This window comes from Sciurus carolinensis, chromosome X, assembly GCF_902686445.1.
Source record: "Sciurus carolinensis chromosome X, mSciCar1.2, whole genome shotgun sequence".
Taxonomy (NCBI): Eukaryota; Metazoa; Chordata; class Mammalia; order Rodentia; family Sciuridae; genus Sciurus; species Sciurus carolinensis.
The window spans coordinates 12,340,622-12,354,579 of NC_062232.1; the positions used below are offsets into that span (position 1 = coordinate 12,340,622).

The 13,958-nt window shown below is 40.3% G+C and overlaps 1 protein-coding gene across 5 annotated transcripts in view; it reads right to left on the reverse strand.

The window, feature by feature from the left end:
* The window catches only part of Ctps2 (CTP synthase 2), a 97,952-nt gene that overhangs the window by 44,307 nt on the left and 39,687 nt on the right, over positions 1-13,958 (reverse strand). The window lies entirely within an intron of this gene.

Below are 13,958 nucleotides of genomic sequence, written 5' to 3' on the forward strand. Positions count from 1 at the left end.
AAGCAAACAAACAGCATCCTGAGCCCGGAATGAAGAGCACCTGGGATTCTATCTGCCATGGAATCCCCATATTTCTGGTTGAATTCCTCACAATTATAATGATCTGGTTGTGAGGTCCACTTACTGTCAATAAAGAAATTCTTAGACATGTCTCCCTTTGTTGAGTACTGACTCTCTTAACTAAGTAGATTAAAATGTAGTCTTAGCCTGACTCTCAACTTTTAAGATTTTTTAAAATGGGGCTGGAGATGGGGCTAGTGGTAGAGCACTTGCTTGGCATATGCAAAGTCCTGGAGTTGATCCCCAGCACCACACCAAAAAAGAGAGAGACCCAAAATAATTTTGTGACCTTACCAAGACCACAAAGATGGTGTCAGGGACTTGAAAAGAATCGTGGAATGTCAAAGCAAGGCCCTCACTCCACTTTTCCAGTGGAATAACTTTGCTCCTTGTCCCCCAACTACTCAATGCTGGCGTCATTTCCAATTTTAACTCTTATTTCATGTTATTCAATAACCAGCGAGGAACGGACTTCAAAAGCAGACACTTGTCTCTGAGTCACCTCCCAGCCCTCACTGTGCTTTTTGAAGGAATGACCCTCAAGGGAACAGAAAGAACACAGGACCAAGAGGCAGTCACTCTGCTCCTGAGAGGTGGCCTCAGGTCTACCAGTCTAACATCTTGGTTCTAGAAAACAACATTCTGAACAATGTTCTTTCAATCTTTTTATTTTTAACTCATGCTGGGAGCCAAAATTGCCAAGCTTCACTTTCTGTAGAAAGCATCAGAAAGTTATGGAACCTTCAAAATGTAGAAAATAGTAATAATGAATGTTTTCCAATTGTATAAGCCCTTCAGAAGATTGCTGTATTATCCTACCCTAAGCTGAGATTCCAGGGTTTTTTTTTTAACCTAATGAACTCAAGCATATACTGGGTGTGTCAGTCAAGGTGGCTGCTGTCATTTATACACACACACACACACACACACACTGCCCCAGTAGCTTAAAGACCCTCAGAGGTGGCCAGTGGCGCACATGCTCATGTTCCTACCCACACCCTGTCTGCCCAGAGAATGGCTAGGTGGCTGCCTGGCAGGAAAGGGACCTGTCCAAGGGCTGGACAGGGCTAAACTCATCTCTGGTAAGCTCAAGCTCACAAAGAGGAAAGTCCAGGTTGATGTAAGGATCTGTAACAAGGAAGGGCAGGGGAGGTCAATTTGGCCAGGCACAAGAGGAGTAGGTGACAGTGACTTAGAAGAGAGAAGGAGGGAATGCATTTAAATCTGCTTAAATATATGCTAGAAAAAAAATCTCTGTAATCACACACTAGAAACTAATACCAATGGTTACATATTAGCACAGGGCTAGGCAGATGGGGACAGGGATAAGAGAGCAACTTTTCTCTTGATATCTTACTGTATATTTGGATTTATTTTCCAGTGCTGGGGATCAAACCCTGGGCCTCAGGCATGTTAAGCAAGTACTCTACCACTGATCTACATCCCCAGCCTCCTGTATATTTGGATTTTTGAACCATAGGGATGTGTTTCCTATCCAGAAGAATAAATGAAGCCAGGCATGGTGGGGCATGTCTGTAATCCCAGCTACTCAGGAGGCTGAAGTAGGAGGATCTCAAGTTTCAGGCCAGCCTCAGCAACTTGGTGAGCTCCTGTCTCAAAATAAAAATAAAAAGGGCTAGGAGTATAGCTCAGTAGTAGGACAGTTGCCTAGCATGCAAGAAGCCCTGGGTTCAATCCCAAGTACTGCAAAAGAAAAAAAAAGGAATAAATAAAAATTTTCAATTAAAAGAGGACATTTTAAAATCCCGAGTTGATTTTCATTATAAGCTTCTCTGTACTCTCTTATCTGCAATAGTCAGACAATACAAACATGGATCCAGATACAATGATGCATGCCTGCAACCACAGCAACTCTGAAAGCTGACGTAGGAGGATCACAAGTTCGAGGCCAGCCTCAGCAACTTCTGAGATACTGTCTCAAAAAATAAAAAATAAAAAGGGTTGGAGGTATAGCTCAGTGGTAAAGCACCACTCAGTTAAGTTTCCAGTACCACACACACAAAAAAAACTATCTAAATTTTGAGAGAAGCATATATCTGTAGAGATTTGGAAGGAAAAGATACAATTAAGGAAGTTTCCCCCAAAAATAAAATGGAATTTATTGGAAACCATTTCAAACATTCAGGAACTTAAGCAGAAAAGATTCTGAGATTCTCAGGAAAATGACTTCTAACCCTTCCACCAAGAAGCAGAAGAGATTTTATAAATAGTTGAGGAAATATTTAAATACAATTTGTATCATTCTAACTCAACAAAGGAGCATTACATTATCATATCCCTAAGCATTTCTAATAACTAATTATATCTAACTGTAGGGAGATCCCAAACAATCCTAACTACCTCCCCATTTGGAGGCTTTTAGGTTGTTATCATTTCTGATTCTTCTTAGTGTTATAATGATTACACCACTGTCATTTGTAACACTTCTAAATGTTATAAAGAGTCCTTATTTATATTTCTGTCAACATTTCATATTTCCTTAGGAGGATCTCTGAGAAGCAAATGTCTGTCAGAGGGTGAGGATATGGGTATAGTGTATGAAACAGACTACCCAATTGATTGGCCAATAGGTGCTATGAATTCACATCTTTTATTTGTTGCTGGTTTTGTGTATATGTGTGCATATGTGTGTGTGTGTGTGTCCTCTTTGTGATGCTGGGGATTGAACCCAGAGCCTGGCCATGCTAGGAAGGTGTTCTGCCACTGAGCTACATCCCCAGCCTTGTTGCTGGTTCTAATAGAAACTGTCAACCACTTCACCATGAAGTTTACTATTGGCTATTGTTTGCAAAAGATTTTCTTTATCAGTGAGGCATAGTGGCACACACCTGTAATCCCAGCTATTCGAGAGGCAGAGGCAGGAGGATCACAAGTTTGAAACCAGCCTGAGCAAACTTAATGAGACTCTGTCTCAAAATAAAATTTAAAAAGGGTTGGGAATGTAGCTCAGTGGCAGAGCACTTGCCGAGTAGATGCAAGGCCCTGGGTTCAATCCCCTGTACAGAAATTTAAAGAAAAAACAAGGATACTCCTTCCCTTGCTTAGAAAGTGTCAGGGATTGGGGATTCAGCTCAGTGGCAGAGCACAAGGCCCTGAGTTTGGTCTTCAGCATCAGCCCTGAAGAAAAGAAAAAGGAGCACCAGTCTAATCAGGCATGGTGATGCACACTTGTAATCCCAGCGGTTCAGGAGGCTAAGGTAGGAGGACTGCAAGTTCAAGGCCAGCCTCAGCAATTTAGCGAGACCCTAAGCAACTTAGCAAGACCCTGTCTCAAAAGAAAAAAAAGGCTGGGGATGTGGCTCAGTGGTTAAACACCTCTGGGTTCAATCCCCAGTACCAAAAAAATAGAAGTACCAGTCTCTTCCTAGTATATTATGAGACTGTGATCACTGGGGTGTGGATACTGTAGACTGTCTTTTGCACATCTATGGGGTCTCTATCTTTTGTTCAGTCGATATGTGTTAATTGATCCAATTCCCAGAATAACACAGTCTCCAGTATGATTGATTATTCTCTAATGCTGTTAAATTGAACACTCGAATATTTTAAGATTTTACAGCTTCATTCCTAACTGACATTAGTCCACAGTCCAAGTGCTTGTTACTTGCTGTGTGTACTTCATTAGCTGTGGTATCTAGGGCATGCTAGCTTCCCATTTTAGCATAGGGCCTATGTATCACTTAGCCCCTCCCAGAGTAGCATTTCAACTGGGATTTGTAGGAAGCACCAGGAGGAGAGTATACAGGGAAGAGGCAGCAGTGGCCATTCAAAAGAAAAAAGAACACCCCCAGTAAGCACATGGTGTCCATGTACACACACACTGTGCCTCGCATGGAAAACCAGGAGTGAGGAATGAAGGGCACACTGGCTTCAGAACATCGAAGTCCTTGGCTACCATGCTAAAGAGTCAGCCCAAGGCCAGAAAGGGAGCAGAAGGTGTAAAAGTCACAGAATGGCATGAATGTGCTTTAAGATGAGGTAGGTGACAAATTCGAATGGCGATTATCAAGAACACAAGCAACAACAGGTGTTGGCGAGGATGTGGGGAGAAAGGTACACTCATACATTGCTGGTGGGGCTGCAAATTAGTGCAACCACTCTGGAAAGCAGTGTGGAGACTCCTTAGAAAACTTGGAATGGAACCACCATTTGACCCAGCTATCCCACTCCTTGGCCTATACTCAAAGGACTTAAAATCAGCATACTACAGAGATGCAGCCACATCAATGTTCATAGCTGCTCAATTCACAATAGCTAGATTATAGAACCAACCTAGGTGTCCTTCAATTGATGAATTGGATAAAGAAACTGTGGCATATATATACAATGGAATATTACTCAGCCATAAATAATAATAATAATATGACATTTACAGATAAATGGATGGAGTTGGAGAATATCATGCTGAGATAAGCCAATCCCCAAAAACCAAAGGCCAAATGTTTTCTCTGATAAGTGGATAATACATAATGGGAGTGGGAGGGGTAAGAGAAGAATGCAGGAAGGATGGATTGTGTAGACGGATGAGGGGTGGGGATGGGTGGGGGAAGGAAAGATAATGGAATTAGACAAACATCATTACCCTACGTACGATTATGCAAACGGTGTGACCCTACTTCATGTACAACCCAAGAAATGAAAGTTGTACTCCATTTGTGTACAATGAATCAAAAAATAATAATAAAAAAAATTTAAAAGAAAAGATAAGGTGGGTGCCATCAAAAGTCTGCAAGGGTGTGGAAGCCAGGACCATGCAGGGGGCCTTCACAGCAAGTGGGGCAAGAATAGGGGCAAGATATAGGAAACAGACAGGAGAGACACTTTCTCTGATTGACTAAGATTTGCTGGCATGAACAAATTATTGTTTGAAGTTTAATCTTCATAAAAGGTGAAAAATGAAGCCAGGCACAGTGGCACATGCCTGTAATTTCAGCAATTTGGGAGGCTGAGGCAGGAGGATTGCAAATTCAAGGCCAGCCTCAGCAAATTAGCATGACCTCATCTCAAATTTTAAAAAGGGCTGGAGCTATAGCTTTTATAGCTTTATAGGTAAAGTGTCTTGGGTTCAATCCCCAGTACCAAAAAAGAAGAAAATGTGGACATGAGTGGAGTGGTAAGTGCATACGTGTTCATGTTGTTAGCCTTCTTGGCCTCAATTCCTAACATTGATCTGATCTCCCACATCACCAGAGTTCACCTACATTTCCCCTTAAATCAACAGCCTAGCATTTTACCAGTCACCTAACTCCACTCCTTACTAGACTACAAGCTCCACCAGGGCAAGGGTCTGATCTGCTCTTTCACTGACGCATCCCCAAGTTTAGATTGGGGCCTGGTAAGTAGAAGGAGCTCAGTAGGTATTTTCTGGTTGATTCTTGACTATCTAGTCACTAAATCTTGTTGATTCTCTCCACTCTGCCAGCCAGATCACCAGTTACTGTGACTCCTACTCTGGCCCAGCTCCTTAACTTGAAGATAGAAGCTCCCAGAATCCTTACCCATGTGCTGGAGTCTTTTCTCCCCCTCATCCGACAGGTGCCCATGCCAGGTGAACCTTCCTACAGCACCTGTACTATGGAAAATTCTGGCATGAGCATGGTATTTGTATAAGATGATGTCGGAGGTGACAGAAACTATCTTATTAGTTCCTTTTTGGCTTCAAGTTAATTTTGACACTGATACTCCTGGACTTCCACAAATCAGCACCAATATCCCTGAATTCCTTATACTCCCTATAGGAGCTGTGTGCTTCTGCCAAGTCTCTCACTCTTTCATGGCCAGATCTTGCACATTCCAGCCTAGCACATGTCTCCCCTCCTTTTTATAAAGTCCCCAAGCCTTCAACAATCTTCCCTTCTTATTCCAACCCACTGTATTTTTTCCTGACTGAATTCTTGAGAATGACATAAATGGTCACTCTCTGGTCACTGTCTGGCTGATGGAGTGGAAAGAATGATCTACCTGCACTGTCCCAATACCGTGGTCACTAGACACATATGGCTATTGATGTATAAATTAATGAAAATTAAATAAATTTAAAATTCAGTTCCTCAGTCAAACTAGCTACTTATCAAGTGCTCCATATGTGGCTAGTGGTTACTATATTGGATGACATAGATAGAACATTCCATCATGGCAGAGAGTTCTAGTGGACAATGCTACTAGCATTAAAGAGAGCAGACTCATATACTGCCCATACATTTGGTTATTTGTTTCTCCAGTCTGTCCTAAATCCTCAGCTAGACTGCAAGAGGAATCATAAATGCAGTTCATTTGTAATACACTGTATTTGGGACTTCAGTAAAGCGAACAAGTTCCAAACACAGTGATTTTTTTTAATAATCTCTTTCCACTAACATTCAATCATTTCTACTGCAAAAAAAAATCTTTCAAGAGGTTGAAATACCTATTTCTAAGGCATTTCCTATTGAACTCAAGGTACAAATGCTTTAAAATACTTTAGATTTGAAGTACTCATTTAGTCACTCATTTTTTTATTCACATAATGGATTACCCTTGTGATTCATTAATGGGTGCTCACTCCGAGCTGCACCATCTCCTTTCAAAGAGAAGACTGGGGGCAGGGTGGTGAAGGCCAGGAAAAGATGCCCTGAGCCATTAGGGCAGAGGCCATCACCCTGGAAAGGAGAATGTTCCTTTTTTTTTAAAGCCCTTTTAGGAAATGATTGACAAAAATTATATACATTCAAGATGTACAACATGAGTTTTCATATATGCATAAATTGTGAAATGATTACTAAAATCAAGCGAATATCCATTATCTCACATAGTGGCCATTTTTGTGTGTGTGTGTGTGTGTGTGTGCGTGCATGTGTGTGGCAAGAACACTTGAGATCTATTAACTATAGTCACCAGGGCTGTGCATTGGGTCTTCAGAATTACTCATTTATAACTGCAAGTTTGTTCCCTTGACCAACATCTTCCCCATTTCCCGCTCCCTCAGGTCCTGGTAACCACCCTTTCTACTCTGTTTTTATGAGTTCAATTTTTATATTCCATATATAAGTGAGATCATGCAGTGTTTGTCTCTGTGTGGGTTATTTCACTTAACATAAAGTCCTCCAGATTCATCTACATTGTTGCAAATGGGAGGATTTCAATCTTTTTAAAGACTGAATAAAATTCCATTGCATATATATAGCACATTTTCTTTATACATTGATGGACATGTAGGTCGATTCTACATCTAGGCTCTTGTGATTGATGCTGCAATGAACATGGGAATGCAGACATCTCTTGGACATAATAAGCTCGTATCCTTTGGATATATATCAAGAAGGAGGATTGCTAGATCATATGGTAGTTTTTAGTTTTAGTTCTGTTTGGTTTTGATGGGTTTTTATTTGTTTGTTTTTGTTTGGGGGGGATTTTTCTTCAGGGGGCACCAGGGCTTGAACCCCTGGCACTCTTCTACTGAGCCACATCCCCAGTCCTTCTTATTTTATTTTTGAGACAGGACCTTGGTAAATTGCTGAGGCTGGCCTTGAACTTGTGATCCTCCTGCCTCTGCCTCCCAAATAGCTGGGATTACAGGCATGCACCACTGCGCCCAGTTATTTTCAATGTTTTGAGGAGTCTCTACACTCTTTTCCATAATGGCTATACCAATTTACATTTCCATCAACAATGTGCAAGGTTTCCCTTTGAGGAGAATTTTTCTTTCTCCAGGTAGAAGGTGGTTACCTCAGTCTAATATCAACTCAGAACCTAACATCTCCAAAGAAACATTATCGAACAACTGTTAGGTTCCAGGACAGACCCATAAAAGGCTATTTCACCACATTAGAGCTGAATTCTTAATAACTGTTTTTATGGGGTGGGGGTTTAGCCCAAACTCACTTCAAAATAACTTCTATAAGATCTTTTGTCAGTTGAGAAATACTTTAATGTTCACAAGGCAAATAAGTCCCCAGAGTAATAAAAGTTGCCTAAAAGGTAACTCTAAATGGGCTCTTGTTTTTAAAAAATATCTCAATTTGCATACCACATAAAGTTGTCGAAAATTAAGGAAGAGGAAAACATTTCAAACACGGTTTTAAAGGCAAAAATGTAATGCATTCATTATGCTTAATGTATAACATCAATTACCCTTCACCTGAATTAACTTTTAATTATAAGTGACTATTTCACAAATCTACCACCAGATATAAAATTAAATTAACTTTGAAAGTGAAGTCATACTTATGATAACCAAAACTGAAATAATATCAAAAGTCACAGTCTCAAGTATCTATCTGCATCTTATTAAAGTACTTCAAATTTCTTGCTTTTTCTTACCAATACCCCTATCCCAGTATGCACATGTGTGTTGCTGTGTTTTGCAGTTGGAACACCCTGTTTTCGGGATGTTATATCTTATGTAAATTCAGGGGGGTTTTGTTGCTGTTTTGGGATTTGTTTGTTGCTATACTAAGGACTAAGTCCAGGAACACTCTATTGCTGAGCAACGTCCCTAGTCCTTTTTGCTTTGTTTTGTTTTAATTTTAATTTTTTGTTTTGAGACAGGGTCTCACTAAGTTGCTTAGGGACTTGCTAAGTTGCTGAGGCTGGCCTCAAACTTGTGATCCTCCTGCCTCAGTCTCCCAAGTCACTGGGATTACAGACGTATGCAACTGCACCTGGCTTGATTGTTCTTTTCTTTTTATTTTTGAGCTATCTTTTTCAACAAATGAAGAATAAATGGTTACAGTTAAGCAGATCTACATGTCTAAACATTAGATTGAGATCACTTTTCATTTATTTACCTCAATGCCACAAGTCCACAATGCCATACACTACCCTATAAATGAACAGAAGAGATCTGAAGTCAAAGTCAAGGTCAACCATGTCAGCAACTGATATGAGATTGATATAGATAATGTAAGTCAGCTATGTTCTTCATAATCATCATTTAAAAGGCAGCTCAGACTACTCTGAAGCAATTCAAAAGACCAGAGTTGATATAGAACCTAAACATACTGCAATATTCCGGAACCTGCTATTATAACTTGTGGATCAAGCAGAGAAATGACACAATAAGATAGATTTTACTTACTCTTAGATGCAGTCAACCTTAACCCTTAGGGAACATTACATTCCTTCTTTTATATGTATGAGAGTCACCTCCTCTTAGATCTGTTCTGGGTGCCAGTATCTCTCTGATTTCATAAGCAACCATAACATTTATCATTCATGCCAAAGGAGGTTTACAATGGCCCGAAAAAACAGATTTTAGCAGCAAATAAACCCTACAAGAGTCTCCAAATTGCTTACTTTTTTAGCTAGAAGGGCAGAATGACCATGAACCACGAGGTTATTGTGATTTGCTCAAGTAAAGTGGCTTCCCAGGCTTCCTGGTGTGGTTGCCTTGTGATTCTGTCACCTAAGTCTTTTTCTTTAATAACGCTTCTCACCATCAGTACGAACACTGGCTCTTAAGGCTATTTTTCTCCAGCAAACTGATTGCAGGCCATAAAGATGTTCAATAGCAATTAGGTTTTATTGTTCTCATCTCACTTATGTGTATAGAAGCCATCGAAATGTAAAATGCACATAGCCTCCGACTTAGCAATTCCCCTTTGAGGAATTCATCCTGCAGATGTGTTCACGTGCGGGTGCGGGACACATGTATGCGGAAACTAATTGGCAGCATGATTTAAAGTTAACAAAGCAAGGGGCAAAACCTGAATACAAGATGAATTTAAAAAAAAAACTGATGTATCCATAAAGCAGGGCAAGCTGGGAAAGAGTCATTGATGTGGGGCAACCAGGACAAAAACCAAGGTGATAACAATGTCTCAAGCTTACTAGCATGGGCGAGTTTTTAAAAGGGAGGACAGGGATCAGGAGTTTTGTTCAATGGTAGGGCACTTGCCCAGCATGTACAAAGTCCCGTGTTCCATCCCCAGCACAGCCAAAACCAAAACAAAACAAAACAAAAAGCCAGGGAATATACATTCATACACAATGTGGGTGAGTGATACACGTACACCTCTGGGCCACTAACAAAAGAAATGGATGAAGGCAGTTGCCTCTGGGGAAGGAAACTGAGGTGACATGGAAGCAAATGAGAGGTAGTTTTATACCAATGTTTAACTTTTTTTTTATTTACCCTGAGTTTACAATTTTATTAATGAGTGTACACACGTGTGCACGTGCATGCACACACACACAGAATAAAGAATAGTCATCAATGCCAGGTGTGGTAGTGCACATTTGTAATTCAGGCTATTCCAGAGGCTGAGGCAGGAGGATCACAAGGTCGAGGTCAACCTCAGCAATTTAGCAAGACACTGTCTCAAAATTTTTAAAAAAAGGGGGGGGGGGGTGGCGGTGCTGGAGATGTAGCTCAGAGCACCCTGGGTTCAATTCCCAGGACCAAAAAAAGGAGGAAAAAAAAGAAGAAAAGTCATCAAAGAATTAGCTATGCCAAAGTTATCTAACAGTGGCACCTACTGGTAAAATCACATCTTATCTCAAAGTATATCTTTAAGAAAACCATTGTTTTCCTGCTATAGTTATTTCAGCTATTAGTCAGGAAATGAGTTTATATTAAAGCCTCATAAGGAACTCTTGCTGGTGTTAGGCCTTCTTTTTTTTTTTTTTTTCTTTTGCAGTGCCGGCGATTGAACCCAGGGCCTTGCACTTGCGAGGCAAGCACTCTACCAACTTAGCTATCTCCCCAGCCCTGGTGTTAGGCCTTCTGAGCATAAGACTTGAAAGTACCATCTGGCTGGGAAATTATGGCTTATTATGATTTGAATTCAAAGCTATAAAAAGGCATGAAAAGCCAGGCCTGGTGGTGCATGCCTATAATCCCAGTGACTAGAGAGTTCAAGGCAGGAGGATTGCAAGTTCAAGGCCAGCCTCAGCAACTTAGTGTGGCCCTAAGTCACTTAGCAAGACCATGTCTTGAAATAAAAATAAAAAGGGCACAGGATGTGATTCAGTGGTTAAGTGCCCCTGTGGTCAATCCCCAATACAAAGAAAAAAAAAAGGCATGAAGAATATGTCTGTATCCTTCCATGGGGTGATCTCCAGCATATAATGTTAAGTGGGCAAAGCAAAGCAAAGCAGGAAAATAAACATGGAGAGTTTGCTATCACTTATCTAAGAACAGAGAAGTCATAGAGAGACATATGGGTCTTACTCATATTTTTAAAATGGAAAGATAAACCAAGAAAAACAAAAGAACTAATGGTTGTCATTAGGGAAAGGAGGGAACAGGTACAGAACTAGATTTCTCTAAGTCAGCAATTGTCAATGTGGACAATTCTATGCCTGCCTCCAGGGGACTGGAGGTATTTTCAGTATTGGGGGCAAGGTCCTACTGGCATCTAGTCCCTCACATACAACAAAGAATGATCTGACCCAAAATGTCCACAGTACAAATCATATATCTGAAAAGGAACCTGTATCTAGAATACATAAAGAACAAATTACAACTCAATAATAAAAATTAAAATAGCCCAATTTGAAAATGGGCCAAGGATGTGAATAGACATTTCTCCAAAGAATTCATACAGGCGGCCACTAAGTACCTGAAAAGATGCTCTTCATCCTTGGCCATTGGGGAAATGCAAATCAAAGGCACAAAGAAATGCCACTTCACATTCACTGGGATGGTTATGATGGAAAAGACAGACAGTAACAAGTGTTCCCAAGAATGTGGAGAAATTGAGACCCTTGTTCATTACTGATGGGAAGTAAAATGTTGTAGCCACTTTGGGGAACAGTCTGGAAGTTCCTCAAAGGATTAAATATAGAGTTGCCATATGACCCAGCAATTCCACTCATAAGTGTCATGAAAATATATCCACATAACAACTTGTACATGAATGTTCACAGCAGCATTATCCACAATAGCCAAAAACTGGAAGCAACCCAAATGTCCATCAACAGATGAATAGAAAAATAAATGCATATGTCCATATGATGGAATATTCATTAGTCATAGAAAGAAAAGAAGTGCTGATACATGCTGCCACATAGCCAGACACTGAAAGCATTAGGCTGAGTGAAAGAAGCCAGTCACAAAGGTCACATATGAATTATTCCACTTATGTGAAAGGACTAGAATAGGCAAATCTATAAACATAGAAAGTAGATTAATGTTTGCCCATGGCTGGGAGTGGTGAAGGACAGGAGGCTTGGGGATGTCAACTATGCGGTGGGGGGGGTCTTTTTGGAGTAACGAGAATGGTACAGAATTGATGCTGTGATAGGGACACAGATCTGTGGATATGCTAAAAGACACTGCAGTGGGGCATGACAGTACATGCCTATAATCCTAGTAACTCAGGAGGTTGAGGCAGGAATATCACAAGTTCAAAGCCAGCCTCAGCAACTTAATGAGGCCCTAAATAAATGAGCAAGTCCTTGTCTCAAAATAAAAAATAAAAAGGGTTGAGGATGTGATTCCATGGTTTAGCACCCCTGGGTTCAATTCCCAATACCAAAAATAAATTAAATTAAAGACATTGGATGATACATTTTATATCATTGTAGCATGTGATGATATCTCAATAAAGTTATTTAAAAAAACCACAATCCCCATGATTCTACATCATGTGCAACCAGAAGAATGAGAAGTTATACTCCATTTATATATAATGTGTCAAAGTGCATTCTACTGGGGCTAGAGCTGTGGCTCAGTGGTAAAGCACTCGCCTAGCATGCATGAGGCCCTGAGTTCGATCCTCATAAAAATAAAATAAAATAAAATAAATTAAGGTATTGTGTCAAGTGAGATAAGACAATCTCAAAAATCCAAAAGACGAATGATCTCACTGATAAGCGGATGATAACACGTAATGAGGGGTGGGAGGGGGGCAAGAATGGAGGAAGGAGGGACTGTATAGAGGGAAAAGAGAGGTGGGAGTGGTGGGGGGGAGGGAAAAAACTAACAGAATGAATCAAACACCATTACTCTATGTAAATGTACAATTATGCAAATGGTATGCTGTTACTCCATGTACAAACAGAAACAACATGTATCCCATTTGTTTACAATAAAAATAAATTTTAAAAAATTTTATAAAAAAAGGTATTGTGTCCACCTACAACTAAAAATTAAAAAAGAAGAAAATGCATTCTACTGTCATGCATAACTAATTAGAACAAATAAGAAAAATTGAAAATTAAAGAACACAAACTCACAACTGGTTTGTAAGTTGCATGTTCTATTAGCAGTGGGTGCTAAGCAGCCAGGACACAGTGGTACATGCATAGTTAACTAGTGACCAGGCAAACTCAGGTAAGGGCAATCGTGTGGAGCATGCCTTATTAGCAGTGAGTGTGACCAAAGAAGGCAGAGGCAGGGAAAGAGCCAAGGTCAGGAGAGGCTTCTCAGGATGAATAGGAAGTTGCTGATAACCAAACTGTTGTTTTACTTAGATTCTTCATTGATTTTTATTGAGATTCCAGGAGGAGGGGAATCACAAGATGGGAAACATCTCCGGCTACATGTGTTCAAACATCAAACCCAAAGCATGGGAGGAATGGGGATGCCATGGGACAAATGAACAAAGCAGCATGTGACAGGCTTTGGGGCCCAGCCAAGAAGCCTGGACTGAATATTTTAGGGGAAAAGGAACTGGCGGAAGATGAGGCTCAGCAGCAGAATAGTTGTCACTTTTGTTTTAGAAAGATAGATGGCCACCAATGTGGAAAATAGACAGACTGGGGACGAGTCTAGAGACAGGACAGCTCATTTATTTATATTAACTGTTATAAATCGTTGTCACAGTCAATTTAATCCTTTCCTAAACATTAAGCTTGAAAGCTGCTGCAAAGAGAAATCAGTCCAGGATTGTGTCTTTTCTTCAAAACACAGCTGACACGATACACAACTGTGAACAAAGCAATTTGATGTAGAA